Source organism: Chelonia mydas, chromosome 4 (assembly GCF_015237465.2).
Source record: "Chelonia mydas isolate rCheMyd1 chromosome 4, rCheMyd1.pri.v2, whole genome shotgun sequence".
NCBI classification, from domain to species: Eukaryota; Metazoa; Chordata; order Testudines; family Cheloniidae; genus Chelonia; species Chelonia mydas.
The window spans coordinates 21,412,234-21,428,121 of NC_057852.1; the positions used below are offsets into that span (position 1 = coordinate 21,412,234).

Sequence of the window (15,888 nt, forward strand, 5' to 3'; positions counted from 1 at the left end):
TATACTTAAAACCAAGCATGTGCTGATGTGCTTTGCTGAATTGGGGTATGGAATCTGGGTTACGGGACTACAAACAGAGTTTTATGGATGCCTCTCCCACTACTTTTGTCTCCTGATGTAAAATGATTAAGCAACAAGGGCCAAATTCTGAAAAAGACTGAAAATTCACAGAAACGTCACCGGAATGTATGGGGGAAAGTTTGGAAGTGTGAAATATTGGAGCTCCCCTGAACAACAGATCCACTGGCCATGCCCCTGGTGTGCCAACGTTTCTCTGTGCAGGACTGTGTGTAGAGCTCAGCGAGATCTGATTTGTGCTGTATAAAGATCAATGGTTTCCCCATTTAGTCTTTTGTGAACAAGTCCCATGGAATTTAACCAAATGTTAAAAAATTTGCATAACCTTTTTAAACGACCATACCGTGTGAAATTCATGCTCCACTTCCGTCAATGGGTGTTTTGCTATTGACTTCACGGGAGGCAGGATTTCACCCATAAAATGTAATAGAGAATTATATCCCTATTATAGAATTCTGTAGGATGGCTCAAAAATTGATTCTATGAATCTAGTGATTTGATAAATGCAAAATACATTTTAAGAGTAATTTTGATACAATCCTAAGTTCTATAGCCTTTGACTCATTGAAAGCACATTCTTTGCTTCAGAATCCCCTAAGTATTTGGGCCTGTGTATGGAGAACACTAACCGATACAGATGAACACGGCTACCCCGCTGATACTAAGAGTGTTTTGTTTATCTCCACATTGTGTGTGGATGTTGGTCTTTCCTTCTCAGGTTGAATCAAAATCCGTCTTCAATTTAATCCAGAGGAGGTTTGAAAAACTGAGATGTGGTTTTGTTTGTTTGTTTGTTTAAAGAAAGAGATAGAAGGTGTAATCCTGGCTCTATTGAAGTCAGTGGAAGTCCCATGTCTAGGGGAAGTGATGTAAAATAGTGGGGGAATGATTAGGTATACACAAATCAAACATATGCCTGGTAAATGTTGGAATTCATGCAGCAGACTATGTACCTGGGGCCTGCTGAAGTTAATGGGAGTCTTTCCTTTGATTTTGGCTCAGGCCCTAACATGCTGGAAAGATTTCTAGGGGGAGCACAGCATTCTAACATTAAAGTGATACCTAGGCTTTATGAATTTCTTAGAACAACTTAATGTAAGAAGCCCCAAATGGCAACATAGCAACGAATAAGGACTTTCAACAAGAGATTAATCAGATCAATGGCTAAGGCCTTTTACCTTATAAATTATTTTTTTCTACCAGCAAGTAAGACCGTGTGGGCTACATTCACAAATGGACTTAGGCACCTACCCGCTACTTTAGGTGTTTAAATCCCAGAATCAGGCCCCACGAGGATGAACAAAACCCCCACTCACCTGCCACCGAACCCCAAAAATTTGTCAATAAATGTTCCCTAGGACCCTGAGTTTCTGCTTCTGAGTAAATGAACTACAGCCCCACACCAGATGCCTAAGCCCCAGAGTGATGCACGAACCCGGGGGAGGATGCATGTTCCTCTGCCTAACTTGCCTGCAGGCCGAGTCTAGTAAGTGTGCTCAAAGCTCACCTGCCAGATTGGGCCCCTATAGGCGATCTTACACAAAACAGCCAGGAGAAGAGGAGGAAGGGAGGCAGTGGACCTCCCTCATAACTTTTAGCCCAGAGGTGAGGGTGCTCACCGGGGATAGGAGGGGCCCTCCCTCTCATTCAGATTCTCCTCTGCCTGAGGGGGAAAGGGATTTGAACTGGGATCTGGGTGAGCGCCATAATCCCTGGGTGCTGGGATGTTCTGCAATGGTGTTCCCTCAGTCTCTCCTGTTAAAGAGATTTGGAGGATTGGGCCAAAAGAAATCTGATGAGGTTTAATAAGGATAAGTGCAGGGTCCTGCACTTAGGATGGAAGAATCCAATGCACCGCTACAGACTAGGGACCGAATGGCTAGGCAGCAGTTCTGCGGAAAAGGACCTAGGGGTGACAGTGGACGAGAAGCTGGATATGAGTCAGCAGTGTGCCCTTGTTGCCAAGAAGGCCAATGGCATTTTGGGATGTATAAGTAGGGGCATTGCCAGCAGATCGAGGGACGTGATCGTTCCCCTCTATTCGACACTGGTGAGGCCTCATCTGGAGTACTGTGTCCAGTTTTGGGCCCCACACTACAAGAAGGATGTGGATAAATTGGAGAGAGTCCAGCGAAGGGCAACAAAAATGATTAGGGGTCTAGAGCACATGACTTATGAGGAGAGGCTGAGGGAGCTGGGATTGTTTAGTCTGCAGAAGAGAAGAATGAGCGGGGATTTGATAGCTGCTTTCAACTACCTGAAAGGGGGTTCCAAAGAGGATGGCTCTAGACTGTTCTCAATGGTAGCAGATGACAGAACGAGGAGTAATGGTCTCAAGTTGCAATGGGGGAGGTTTAGATTGGATATTAGGAAAAACTTTTTCACTAAGAGGGTGGTGAAACGCTGGAATGCGTTACCTAGGGAGGTGGTAGAATCTCCTTCCTTAGAGGTTTTTAAGGTCAGGCTTGACACAGCCCTGGCTGGGATGATTTAACTGGGACTTGGTCCTGCTTCGAGCAGGGGGTTGGACTAGATGACCTTCTGGGGTCCCTTCCAACCCTGATATTCTATGATTCTATGAAAGCTGTTCCACTGTGGATATATCATTTTCAAAATACATTGGTGCAGGGGGACTGGCTGCTCCGTCTCCTACCTCCCAAGTGAGTGCTCTAAGCACCAGGCTATACACAGTCATTCCCATGGCTGCTTTCTCTATGGTCCAATGATTTTTTTCCTTAGTGATTCACAGTGGAACAGTTTACCCAGGAGAGACTGAGGGCCACCTCCCCTCGGAACATCCCATAGCCCAGCGGTTAGAGCACTCACCTGAGGGGGGCTAGTTCCCTGTTCAAACCCTTCTCCCCTCAGGCACTTGAACCCATCTCATGTGAGTAGCCTAACCACTAGTAAAAGTTACAAGGGAGGTGGTCCTCTTTCCCTGCCCCACAAAAGGGAAGGATTGCAGCTGAGACGGCCAAGCACAGGAAGGTGCCTCTATGGCCTTAGGTGCCCCTCTCCAAGGGAGAGGTGGGCCTTAGCACACATCCCATTGGCTACCTTAGGATAGGAGCTGCTTAGTGTGCTGGCTTTTGTGTATCCCATTCTGAGGCACCAATCTCTTCCAGTTCATTGTGTAGGGAGCCCAGGCTCTGTGAGTCACAATGATTTTCCAGGCGCCTAAAAGTTAGGCATCATGGGGATATTGAACGTCACCATGCCTAACTTTCTTCGTGACTCTAGCCCTAGCTGTTTTACCTAGCATACAGACTGTTTGTTTATTCTTCTTTATATAAAAAAAATACATAACATTAGCGGTTTGTATTAGATGCACAGTAGACAGACCTTGACTTACTCATGTTTTGGCAATGTGGAATTATTAGTGGAGAGATGTACTTACACAGATGCCTGCTGATGCAATTGCATTTAAATTCCTCTGGAGCCAGTGATATGTCTGCGGGGAGTTGGAATAGATCTCCAAATTAAAGACCCAGAAAGGAAGTTAATTAAATTTTAACTATTTATAGCAAGAAAAACGATACTTAATTTGTGAACTCAAATACTCTCTCGAGCACTGAAAAAGCTCTTAATTGACCTTCTGGTTTTAGAGGATCTGCCTTTTTATTTACGAACTAATCAAAAGAGACTCATAGATAAGTGGTGGAAAGTAATTAAGCATCTAGCTCACGATACAGGCTGTGTAACTGTATTAAAAGCCACAAAATGTTTAGAAACCTTGAAAAGTGAAAAAATACTGATTTGGTGAAACCATTTAATTCAGCCCATTTTTTAGCATTGTTATTTAGAAATATGTCAGTGTAGGAAGTTGCATTGTGATTTCTCAGATACCCAGCAAGTGGCACTGCTGTTCAGATCAAATGATGCAGCCCCAGCTAGCACACTGAATTGAGTTTATAGGCCTACTGTGTAAACACCTCCAACAAGCCTGGGCAAAATAATACAATGAAAGGAATGGCATAGGAATCAGATTCTGAATTCCTCCCAAATGTATGCAATAATTTCTTTAATAAAGAAATGAGTCTAACTTCCCAGGAATTCTAAATCAGCAACAGGGTATGCAGGACCTATTCAGTTTCCTAATTAAAAAGCCCAACCTGACACAAAGCAACCATACGACTGGGGGATTGCGAAAGTTGATTAAAACTACTGTTTCAAACACACACATACATAACTACCACTCAGCACTCATGAACTGGACCTCAAAATCGGGCCCAAAGTATCTGGATTCTCGGATGTTTGAGAAAAAGTAGTAAGTTTCTGTCCTCTGCCTCATCTTTTCCCTCTATTCCTCCAAGGAGCCCAGCTAATACAGTAATGGGTGACAGTATAAAACTCTAAGGTAGAATGAGATTTAGTGGACAGAACACTTACAAATAGCATTTATCTAGGACTTACAATGGCCCTTGGAAATAGATAAACAGAATTTCTTCATTTTATACATGGAGAAAATGAGAACCAGAGAGGCTAAGTGTCGTGCCTACAGTCACATAGCAATTTAGTTTCAGAACAGAACCATGACTAGAACCTGGGGTGGAATCCTGGTTCTGTTCAAGTCAGTGGGAGTTTCACCCCAAGTCTCTTGACTCCCAGTCCTTTGCCTTTAGGGCATAGTGTCTCCAAGCAAATCAAACAAAATCTCCGGAGTTGACTCTGTTCTCATTTATACACTTGTACATAGGGAATAATTCCCACTGAATTCCCACTGAGTGGAGTTATATCAGTGTGACAACAGAACCAAGCCCTAAATCTCAGTCTCCCATCTAAAATGGGGATAATAATGGCAAAGCTCCCCATCTCTAAAACAGGGATAATATTTGCCTCTCCAGGGCACAATGGGAAAACTAGATTGTTTGCACATTGCTTTGAATAAGAAAAGTGGTAAGTACACCATAAATTATTTCAAGACACTGTTGAAAGAGCACTAATGTAACTCTGAACTGCTGCTTTATTTGGATTTCCACAATGTCTTGCAATCTGTTTTTATACACAAGTATACAGCTTTGAGGATCTGCAGCCTTCAACTGAAGATAGCAGAGCCTATGCAGAATACCTAACAATGAGAACTGTGCTAAAGTCATGCTTCTTTTTCATCCATATCCACCTAAATTCTGAGAATAACATTATCTGTTTCATGCATGACATAAAAAGACAGTTCAAAAAAAACCACTGAAGTGCTGCTGTCTTTTTGAAACCTTCACACTTCATGAATTTGTGAGCAATTTCATGAAACCAACATGCTTTAATCCAGAAGAATGAGAAGAAGAAGGAAAATAGCCATTTTTGCAAAACTACTGAAGGAATGCTGAAAAGAACCCCACCATGACTGTTGGAAAGATTTGTTAAAGATTTTGTTAAGAAGATTACAGGATGGTAGCAAAATACACACCTCACCGTGCTACTGTTCTTTTTTGATAACCAAGGGGACAATGCTGCATCTGTAACATAGGGATAATGATACTCACCTTCTTAGGAAAGCGCTTTGAGATATACTGATGAAAAATTATATTTAAAAGCTATTATTATTACCAGCCTTAGTACTACTTAGCATAGCACTAATTGCTAGGAGTGTCCCACTGCAGTTTACTTTTTATTTCCTTGCTTAAAAGCTACTTTTGACTTCATTGGAACTACTCAGACTAGTCAGCACTACTCCAAGTAGTCCATACCTGGCAGTAAGTGCTTGCAGAATCCAGTACAAAAGTCCTTCGTGAAGACGTTCACTGTATTTGAAAAAAAGTTACATCCTTTGACATTGGCAAAGGGCTGTGGCAGCCAGTCAGATCACTCTGTGTCAATAGTCATGCGACAAGTTATAACTATTAATGTAAAAAAAAAAAAAGAACGTTTACAAAGGGATATAAGAAGTATGCTTTGTATGACACCTGTCCTAGGGATCTTGGGAACAGAAACACATTTGGACACTGTGGGGCACTAAGGATAAAACATCGGTCTGGACTCTTTATACCCTCACACCTCCCTGATTCCTCGATCCCGGAGGACTGAGGTAAAGGTGAGTTGTATACCTTGCCTGCAAGCCCAAAGCTAGCAGAACAGCTCAGCCATGTGCTTTACAAATGAGATCATGCAATTTGATAAAAAGGTCATTTCTCTCCTACTGCTCCCAAAATCTAAAGGAGTTTCCATCTTTTGGGCCTGGTTCTCCTCTCATATACACTGGTGTAACTCCATTGGTTTCCACAAAGTTACTGCTCATTTGCACCAGTGGGAGAGGAGACTCAAGTCCTGTAGGTCAAATCCTATAGTCCTGACTAGTCTTTCTGCAGGTAATGCCCTTTACCACCACCTTGCTTGAACGAGGATTTGGCCCCTTATTTACAGATAGCAAATATATGCCACACTCTCATGATCTAATCAGACCTCTCTGGGCAAACACCTGTGCTGTGCAGAATAATTAAACTCAACCGTCCAGCTGGATCCCGTTGTGGGACTGGGGGCTTAATTGCTCCGCAGTATATTCAGATTTGGGAATATTAAAATAGCTCTGCCACCACCTCTTTCAAAGCAAATGGCCCACCACAATTCTATGTCATTTCTTCTTCTCTGAAGAAGAATCAAAGATTAACCCTTTGGTTTGCACCAATTTTCAGATGCAGGTTTCAATCAAAGAGGAAGTAACTGTGTAATGATTAAAATGACAGAAAACAACAAGTTTGGCAAGATAGTTAAAACATTTCAGAAGTTTGATAGACTTCAGTGATTCCATTAAACTATACATTTTTTACTTCAGATAGCTGAATAATGGGAACATTTTTTGAGAAAATTTGGTCTTTTTTTTTGTGGAAATGAAAAAATGTTCCACCAGCTCCATAGCTGGTCAGAATGTAGGATGCTGGTTTTGTGAAAAAAGAGTGGATCACTTTTTTTCCACTGAATAATTTTGAATTTTTTTGACCAGCTTTTTTTTTAATGGATATCACGAACCCATTAATTGAATCCATCCAGGATAACCAACACAGGGTCCATAGCAAAAGCTCCATGGACTGCAATGGGAACAGGATTGGACCCTGCTCTAAGATTTTCTTTCCCCCCCAAGAGCTAAATACCATTATTACTGTGGCATATTGATCTCAGGGACTGGAGCAGGAGATGCAGCGACTCTCTGAGGTGACTATACCACCGTAACGAAGCCACACCAAAATGGCAGGGCGCACCGTAACCAGCTTTCCCACCTGTGTCTTTGCCTCTCATCTGACAGTCTGACTTTTTTTTTCCAGATTACTTCTGAAATGGAGAGCACTAAGCAGCTCCGGAAACTTTCCCCTCCTTTCTGGTGCACTGGGTTCTAAATATGGTCCAAGTACCACAATACTGTGGTCAAATCAAAATGCCAGTTTTCAAACTGAGCGCTTGGTCACCTTTCTCCCTCCCCACCATAACTGGGAACTGTATTTTTAGGAGCCAGGAATGTGGCCAGATAAAATTAAATGGGGATGAGTAACTTTCAAACTGATTTAGCACACACCGAGACTGTCACATACGCCCCATTCCCCCACTGGGGGCTCTGTTTTTTTTCTTATATAATAGCACAGGCTTGTGGTCATCATAAAAATAGGAAAAGGGTTTTTGAACTTTTTTTATTTTTAAAAACATGGTCACTTTCTCTTATTTTCTGTAACTCAGAGCTATATTTTCGGAATACCACAGGAATGCAGTTAAAAAAAAAACAACTTTATTTCAATTTTTTTTTAAGGAACTCTCCCTATTACACCTTGTGAGGTTATGTTGACTGTGCCTTTAAATCTTCAGCAAGAAGTCAGGCAGGAGGGCCTGAAAAAGAGATCTAGGCAGAAGCTCCACAGTGAAGCAGCAAAAGATACAGGACCTTCATGAGCAACACTCTTCTCCTTATTATAATAAAGCTACTTGTACAGTATTGGAAGAAAGTGACTCTTTTTATGATTTCTTACCATTGTCACATGACGCTCCTCAGTCTATGTCCATGGACCATTTCCCCACCCTGTAAATAAAAAGTAAAATGAAGTTATTTATATAGGAAATATTCAAGACTATTTCACCCTCTACCTTCTTTTCTCTCCACTATAAGAAGGTGTAATAAGCTCTTCCAAAGTTGGTATTTATTTTAGTGTTATTAAAATCTATTTTAATATTGCTAAAAGAGCAGACTTCTGACCAGGCTGTAAATGAAACACAAAGAGATCTTCCTCCTTCGTTGCTCTGCTAATCTCTCTAACCCTTGCCAGATATTCACCAAGAGCCTCATTCTCTATCCATGACTTGCACACACTTTAGGCAACCCAAAAAGTTCAAAAATAAGAATGGCTTAAAAATCATGATTTTTTGAAAGAAAATCTGAGGTTCTTTCACTTTGCTTTCTTGTTACTGAGCTTTTAAGGTGAACTCACTTCATGTTTTCAAGCTTTTCGCCTCAGTTATGAGGGAGTAGAAACTACTACTACCATACTTTTTTCATTTTAAATGAAAGCTGAGAGTCTCATATTGATGTAATCTCCTGATTCAAGCAGTTGGGGCTTCAAGAAAAACACCAAGCATTGCAAGACTCATGATAAAGTTGAGAGAGTTGGCAACACAACACGTGAGTAAGCTTTGCCCACAGAAAAAGCCCCATTGTCTCCAGTAGGACTATTCACCCAAGTAAAGATTGCAGGATCAAGCCCAAAATAGGCAGCCCCCTGTTCTTCCCCTCAGAAAAACTGCTGCTGAAGGCCACCTGCTCACTTGTCGTTACATTACGCATGGACTTCAGTGCTTTACTGAATCAGGCCCTTTAAGCACAAATCACAAATAAGTGCTAATAAAGCTCTCTAATAATTGCAGTGATATGGCTAGCTGCACTTTTGACCTCTCTCTCTGGTCTTCAGAGCGACAGGCCCTGCATCTTCCCTCAAGGTGGAATTTTCCCACTCTTAGACTGGGTCCTGGGCTACCTCTGTACCAATCGTGATTACTCAGCAGGCCTGACTGGCTTTGGCATCTGCAAGTCTTCTCTTTGGGAGCTTTGACCAGTGGTGAATAAAGCAACTCAAACCAGCCTGTTCAAAACAAAGTATTGTTTAATCTTAATAGCAGAATCCCAGTATAACAACAAAAAAGGCTTTTAACACAATAAAGAGTCTACATGCATATTTGTTTTAACTAAAGTTTAGGTAGGCGTTGGATACCCCCACCTCTGGGAAGTGGAATTTGGCCTGCTTTGCAGCAGTTTTTGCTTCTCTCTCTCCCCCACAGTGCTTTTTGGGGCTCAGTTTTGTCCACCCTAAAGTTTTAGTTTCCAGAGCTTCCCCCTCCCCAAGTTCAGGTGCTGAACTCAGTGTGGTCAGAGGCAAACTTCAAAGGGAATGACACCTGCATTGTCTTTTTTAAGTATCGGTAAATGGAATGATCTGAAGTGACCATCTGCTTTCCTGCCTACAAGCAGCTGCTGTTGGAATTAAGCCTTTCGAGCCCTATAGCCAACACCACAATAACAATCAGTCAGATGGAGTGTATAATATTCATAACACATTTCAGGCATTTCCTTCGCAATATGTATTTTCTATTTCATTCTCAGGACTGTCTCTCTGATCAGGCCAGGCAGACAACAACTTCCACTGATGTCAGTGGGAGTTCTGCATTAAGCGAAAAAGGAATAATCAATGGCAGAAAATGGCCCTAAATGAAGACACAATTGTATGAGTGTAGTGCAGCTCTGTCATGCTGTGGCCACTCAGGGTATGTCTACCCTGCAATGAGATACCCGCGGCTGGCCTGGGTTAGCTGACTTGGGCTTGCGGGGCTCGGGCTGCAAAGCTAGAAAATTGCAGAGTAAACATTTAAGCTTGGGCTGGAGCCTGGGCTCTGGGAAACGGAGCCTGAGCCCAAATGCCGACACTGCAATTTTATAGCCTCTCAGCCTGAGCCTCACGAGCCCAAGGCAGCTGACCCAGGCCAGCTGCAGGTGTTCTATCACAGCGCAGACATACCCTCTGTGCCTTTGCACTGCCTAAGTGGGTTGGTTTTTTTCTGCCTGCTGTTTTTGATAGCAGCATATTTTTAATTAAATGGGGGGGTTGAAACAGTGGCTGTCTTTCCTGTTCGGAAGTGGCAGATTGTGCCTTTGCAACTTTTGATTCAACAGGGGTCAGATGAGAAGCTGCAAAGTATGAAACTTGGGGGTCAGCTCTGATCCAGCTCTGCTCTATTCCCACCCACGCCTTAAAGCTCAGTCCAGTTTCTGAGACAGACAAAGGAAGATGAGCTGACTGCAGATTGCAGCACCACGTCCTGGGGAAATGAAGCCCCATCGGGTTGGCACTCACAATCAGGGCTAGATTTTTCAAAAAAGCTCAGCACCCACTTAGGAAGTGGAGCAAGTGGGCAGATTTTCCAAATGAGCTCAGCACATTGGGAGACTGAGTTCTTCTGTAAATCTGGCCGTAAGTGTCACAATGTGCTGAACTCCTGAAAACCTGCCCCATAATCCCTAGTGTGTGGTGGCTGGGAATCTGCAGGGACTGATTTACTGCCAACTGCTGCGAATGGACTCTGCAAGGTCTGGCTTCTGGGGCTAACGATTACTGGAGATTTTGCTTAATGAGTCACAGATCATCACGACAGGAGAGTGGTCACTGGTTGTCCACTGGTGAATGTGGATTTCTGTCCCTTTAACCTCAGTGTAGTGGCATTGCTTTTAGGAATGCTTTCCTAAACAGTATTCTACGCTGTTAGGTATGTAAAAGTGCAGGTGTAAAGACAACTTCCCTACCCTATCATCAGCAATTACCCTCATATTAGTAAGGACTCAGTTCTTTACCATTCCCTTATGTCACGAGGATGTAATGTTAACAGATTTAAAGGTGTTAAATAGGCAACAATAGCATCAAGTTCTTCATCACAAACCACTTCAATGTTCATAAATAATTTTAGAGGGAGGCCATCAATTTGTTTTCGTGGTGTTATTTCCTCTAAGCCACCACATCCGCACCCTTGAGCGAATATTGGTGGGACATCTGTTCCCACAGTATTTGACATATGGGAAAAACAGCTTGAAATATTTGCAGACAGCTCTATTTTTGTTAAAAGTTTGTGTTTGTCCGTTAAGTTTCAGGACTAATTTTGTTATTAATTTATCTATCAAACATAGTACCTGATGCTTGAGGCCAGAATGCAGGATGCATATATATTTTTCAATATTTTTCTGACTTTTCATGTGGATTTTTATTTTGGTAAATATAACTGAATACAGTGATTTAGCCAGAAATAGTATCTGGGAATTTAAAGGGACGCTGGTCGAGGTTGGTTTTAAAAAAACAAGAGTTTACAAAAGCTTAAACCAAGAGAAATATTTCCATTACTTTTTTGTCAGTTCTAATGGGGAAAGCTACTTTAAACAAATAACCACTCCTTTGACATGTTTGCAACTCAATCATTACAGCACTGTGCAAACCTATGACAGCCAGAAAGTGAAACCTGACCAGAAATAGAGGTGAAACTGACTAGTTTATTTTCACTGCCTAAGCTGAGGGGAGAGACCCAATAGCATGAAAGGTGCCATTTTAATTTACTATCTGCTTTATTAATAACAAAGGTAAATACATTTGTTTTTTAAAAAATATTGATTTATTTTAGCGAGACAAGGTAGCTGAGGTAATATCTTGCATTGGACCATCTTCTGTTGGTGGAAGGGACAAGCTTTCACTTACAGAAGTTGGTCCACTAAAAAAAGATAACCTCACCTACCTTGTCTCTCTCATATCCTGGGACCAACACAGCTACGACAACACTGCATGCAACCACTGATTTATTTTAGGCATCTCTATTGAGCTCATCACCACTGATTCTTTGCACATTTACACTGGTATAAATCAGGAGTGATTCCACGGAAATCAACAAAATCCTACTGGTGTAAAAATGGAGTCAGCGCAAGGAGAATCAGGCTCCAGGATTTTTAACTTGTGAGTGTGCCTTTAAGCTAAAAAATAATGAGAGGTTGCAAACCCGAAGAGCTTATCCTGTGCATTTCATTGATTTATGTTTATTTGCGTAACACAGTGTAATCCCCCTACCAAGTTGTGTGTGTGTGTGTAAGTATCCTGTAAGAGCCCAGGAAACACAGTACTGAGCCCTGTCATCTTTTATCACACTGCCGATGCTGTCTTCCTGCTTTCTAAAACTGTGCACCCCCAGACACGTGTGTGGTCTAGTATTTGTTTCTGCTAAGTGCTTGCGGGGGCCGGAGGGGGGGAGGGGTTGAGAAGAGATGTTAAGAATAGGAGGGACTTTTTTTTTTGCCTTGCTCTGCAAAATACTACGTAGACTAAATGCATTTTCTTTGCTGAAGCAGATAAGTTATGAGTTCTTAACATAGGCATTGACTATAATAGAATATAATCAACGAACCGCTGAACAAAAGTCACTTGAGTATAGTCATAGACAGTGACATAGTCAAAGAGTCCCATTGCAGTAAGCATTTTACACCTAGCTGGACCTTTTCTGACTTCAGGTAAAAGAGGCCTGCTTTTCATCAGAGAGGTCTGGTTCTTACTTAACTTTAAATACATCTCTGTTTTCCTCATAGTAGAGAAACAGTTGCACTATGTCCCAAATAAAAAGTCAACAGAACTGATTATTTGAAAAACAACAGACTTATTATTTCCCGTATTTCCAAAGACCCCGTCATGTAGCCTGCAAGATACAGTCAAATATTCAAAGGGTGGCATCTAACATTCCCCTGTAAACTTTGTACGTGCATCAGTTGCACTAGCAAATCCTGAATTTGCTTGTACAAATGAAGAACTGCACATTAAAAGTGGTACTTAACGCAAGCAATTGACAGCTGTGCACTCAGAAATGTAGGTTTGCCTTGGGCTGCCTCATAAAAACCTTTCTTTTTGACCAAAAAGACCTTTCTGAAAGAAATGAAAATTCTTATAGAAAATTTTAGTTTCCTTCCGAGATTTTTTGTTTGTTTGACAATAACAAAATTATTTTCAAAACCCAGACTATTTATTTTAAAAATGTTTCAATAAGTGTTTGGGGTTGTTTTGTGTGTGTGTGGGGGGGGAGTTCTTGGCTTTCTCCCTTCTCTAAAACAAAAACAAACAAACAAATTGAGAAGAAAAAAAACCCCTTAAAGACAAACATTTTATGAAAAACAAACAAAAAAAAATCAACATTTCAAAAAACAAATTAAAAATCCTTTTTTCTTAAGTCAGTTGGGTGCTTTGGAAAAATCCCACACTTAGATATCCAAATATGGATTTAGGAGTCTATCTTTAGGCTCCTTATTTTTGAAAATTTTGGCTTACGTGCTTTAATCCAACACCAGGCCTACATTCCACTCAGTGATGCATAGACCTTGTGATTATTCTTTGTACAAGAATGAATTTCCCCAACACTAAGTATAATGACGATTGCTGGGCCAAATTTATGCCTGATGCAAACCGGCAGCGGGTTTAATCTGTGAGTGAATTTTGTTCTTTGCAGTTTTAAAACATAAACTTGCAGAGAATGTACGGTAAATTTCCTGCTTTCCACAACAGCAGAGTTACTAAGTGGTTGGCCATCCATATTATTATACTGTGACACCCTAAAATACAAGGTAGAAGAGAACCACAGGTTTTTTTTAGCATAAGTGATTAAATCTCTACAAACAAGCAAAGTTTATAACTGAATGGTGACAACAATCCTCTCCCATTTGAAACCCTGCTCTGCCTCTGTCTGGAAAGCACTCGTTAATTTTATTATGGCCTGAATTCTTTCCAAACCTTCATTTTTCAATAGCATAATCACTACTTTAATTTTAGGGTGCTCATTATATGTGTACATGTATATGCATAATGTGCAAAACTATTTTTTCCAAGGTTAATGTCAGCTTAGCAATTTTATGTCTGAACTAGGCACCAGGGATAAATTTACCAGGAAAATGGCATAAGCCAGTCTCCTTGTCTGTTCAGAAAATCTGGGTTGTGTAAATCAAAATGCAGTTTAGTCAGAAATGTGACACTATTAAAACAGTACATTGGAAGTACAGAAAAAGGAGAGTTTTATGCCTACAGCACTGGGCTCGGAATCAAAACAGCTGGGTTCCATTTCTGGCTCTGCCACAGATTTTCTTGTGACCTTGGACAGGTTGCTTAATCTCTCTGAGCCTGATCCACAGTCCATTGAAGTCAATGGGTGTCTTTCCATTGGCTTTAATGAGCTTTGTTCTCCATCAGTAAAATGGGGATAATATTTCCTTTCTCTGACCCATTGTCTGTCTTGTCTATTTAGATTGTAGACTCAGGGACTCTCTCTTACTATCTGTACTACACTTAGCAGCTGGAGGCCTGAAGGCATTACTGTAATATAAATAATAATTCTTACTCAACACATGTTCTCCTTGTGTATCCCCAAGGCGTAGCTTCTTACAATAATTGTCAAACATGTTTTTCACTCCCGTAAGGAATACGGAGACAATGCCTCTGTGGAAGCTTGATCTTTCAGCTACACTCAGGTCAATAAAACCCTTAAAAAGCCCCTAATATTCTATTTTAAAATGAATCCTGTCCTAATACAGAACAAAACACCAAGGCTGAAATTCTCACCCTATGGACATCAATGGCAGTTTTATCGATGAGGCCAGCATTCTGCCCCATATTCTGCTCTCCTTTACGCTAACGCTACCCACATTGAAATCAATGCACGGATGTGAACTATATTTGCCTCAAAAGCATTTAAAAAAATCTGGGCAATTTTGTAGGCCTCCTTTACCAATGTGGATAAAAATCCATTCTGTGCCCTTCAAGGGCCTGATCCTGCCCATACGGATGTCAATGGCACAAATCCTGTAAGAGCAGTTATACCAGACACCCCTGTTACTGGGGAGATTGAAAGCACTCACAATGCGTGCAGAGGCAACCAGGTATGCAGTGTAACCACAGCGTGACAGTCCCCAGGAGGACCCAACGTTGAGAGGTCCCAGGGTTGCCCTTAGCATGAGGCAGTCTTGTCTGTGCCCACTGTGGATCAACTCCCTGACACCAACAGCCTCTGGCAGCACAAGCAGTCCCTCTAGGCCTCCACAGGGCTTGCTCTCAGGCACACACCAACCCCCCGAGTCCTCGGTGTCCAGCCCCTTATCCACTAGACGTTCACAGAATTACCAGGCCCACTGTTCCCAAAGGAACAGCAAACACCAGCTTGTAAGATTCAGCTCAGGACCAGCACTTAGCTTAACGCCACAGCACTGAGCTATACTTATAGTGAAACAAGGATAAGTTTATTGTCAAAGAACAGAGAATCAAGAGATAGTGAGTAAGAATATTGAACAAAATCATACCACGCTTTCTAGAGACTAAACTTAACTAACAAGTTAAGCTTCTTTAGACAGGAGGTTGTCTCACCCAAAGTTCTCTCCAGCCAAGCCTGGTTGAGACCCCTTCTTTCATGAAGCAAACACACTCTGTTTACTTCCTAGGTGAAGGATGGCAGGATGCCTGCTTTGTCCCCCCCAAATATAACAGAGCAAACCCTTGATGTGCACCTTAAGTTAGGGTCCCCCCATGCAGGTTGCTTCTTCCAGTTACCTTTCTCTCTCTCTGACGTATTTACAATCCTTCAGTAGCATCCGGTTTAGACTGGTGAGAGGAGACCCATTTGCACCATGCAGTACTTAACTTACTTGCAAACAGCCAGATAGCTAAACAGTTCTTGTCTGACAGAAAACCAGTTTTTCACTTTTGCTGGTGACCAGTCTCTCGTTGCAGACCTAAAGAACATAATGTTCAGTATAGATACATAACTCCTTGCATCACCTCCGTCCATACGTTT

General features: G+C 41.7%; 1 long non-coding RNA gene across 1 annotated transcript in view; it reads right to left on the bottom strand.

The window, feature by feature from the left end:
- Window positions 1-3,473: 3,473 nt before the first annotated feature.
- LOC122465440 overlaps window positions 3,474-15,888 on the bottom strand; it is a 65,410-nt gene continuing 52,995 nt past the window's right edge. The window contains exons 4-5 of the long non-coding RNA XR_006290304.1: window positions 8,025-8,074; window positions 3,474-3,550 (exon numbers count right to left, since the gene is read on the bottom strand). This is a non-coding gene — a long non-coding RNA (uncharacterized LOC122465440). The remainder of the gene's footprint in view (window positions 3,551-8,024; window positions 8,075-15,888) is intronic.